The following is a 1,742-nucleotide window of genomic DNA, read 5'->3' as shown; positions in this document are numbered from 1 at the left end:
CACGAGGTCTCGACGTAATCGCGAGATCGATCGAGGCAACGGGGGATCCCAACGCATTGGTTCTTCCCTAGATGGAACTCGTTCGAAATATCCATCCATTGCCTCGAGACGACCACCAGCAGAGGAGTGAATTGCGAAAACGAGACGCGTCCATTCGTTCGCGCTACCGTTGTTCCCTGATGTCTACGGGCGAGCCGATGATCGCGCCTCGATAATTCATCTACGTGTCCTATCGCGAACACGTAATATCTAAGATCAGCAAGGTCGCGCTAGAGTGTTCTCCGGGCACATCACGCGACGCTTTCGACGTACTGGGTGTTAGTCAAGTCATGTTGTGGAACGAGCGTGATGGACATTGTTTCATGACCGAAGGATAACTCGAATGCGGTAATGAAAGACCACAATGTGTGTATATATTTGATAATACAAGAGGAATGTAACGATTTAAGTTTAAGAACCATTAAGATTGCAATCATGGAAGCTTGTAAAGATCAATTTTCTTTTTTCTTTTTCCGGATTTTAATTTAATTCCAAGAATAATCGAAATTAATACATCGATCGTTTAATTAAAAAAAAAAAAAAATATTCTCATTAAACGAACATTTGTTGAATTTTTGAACACCTTTAACAATGTGAAGCATTAAAGCTATCGAACAATTTTATTTTTTTAAACTATTATATATTGAATCGCGTTGAAAGTAAATGCCACTCACAAATTTCACAATTATTTAAAGTGTCGAAGAAAATTCCATCATCGATATTTATATATGCACTCCTCCTTAAGATGTCTCACGTTTCTTGCATATCGTTTTTTTCTTCATTTCTCAAGATATATCGAAGTATTCTATACATTGTACGTTTTTCGAATAAAATTAGTTAAGACACGTATGCGAATTAAAACTTTTTTCCTTTAATAAAGATGGCACATAAAAAAGAAAAATGATAAAACGTTTAAAACATTTTAATTTAAACGAGAGAGAAAAATTTTATTCGTATCGTATTTTTCATAATTGAAAGTAAATTATACTTTTACATCACGAAATTTGTGAAATGTTAATCAAGCAGTGATTATGGGGCGAAGATTATTCCCCATGCTCGTTCGAATATACGTTGACGTACACCGTACGTGACACGGCTCGTGTGCTTTTCACGTCTCGAGAAACGTTCCCGCGTAAAAGGGAACCTTGTCAACTTCTTTCGAAACGAATCGGAACACGTACGGTTAGATAAATCCTTTAAACAAATCGTTTTTTGTTTCAGTGATCTTTTCTTTCGTTTACGTTACATACGTGTTCCGACAATGGTTCTTGCGTGATCTTAGATCGTTAGAATTTTTACGTTTCTCTTCGCATTTAGATTTCTTGGCCGAGAATTTTCTAGAGAAAATTATCTTCCTTTTTATCATCCTTCCAAAGGGGGAAAAAAACGAATTTACGGCAACAAATCGACGCAACGTTACGTATTACATTTCGTAAAACGAAAGCGAACATTCGAATGAAGCTATATCTTTTTCTGTTAAACAAAAATATAATTCTCGGTTTCGCGAACGAAGCTGCGTCTCGTTTTAGGATTCGTTCGAGCGAGATTCCTCGAAAAAATGGGGGCGACCGAGGCAAAACTAGCTACGCGCATTATTTCTCTCTTAACAACGTCACGTTATCTCGTCTCTAAAAAATCACTAGCGGTTTAAACTCGATAAATCAAGCGATCTGGACGTCAGTGCTTGGGTGTACGTGCTGGAA

The sequence above is a fragment of the Apis dorsata genome, unplaced genomic scaffold (assembly GCF_000469605.1).
Source record: "Apis dorsata unplaced genomic scaffold, Apis dorsata 1.3 scaffold_194, whole genome shotgun sequence".
Classification (NCBI taxonomy): Eukaryota; Metazoa; Arthropoda; class Insecta; order Hymenoptera; family Apidae; genus Apis; species Apis dorsata.
Note: the sequence above shows the minus strand (reverse complement) of the source record.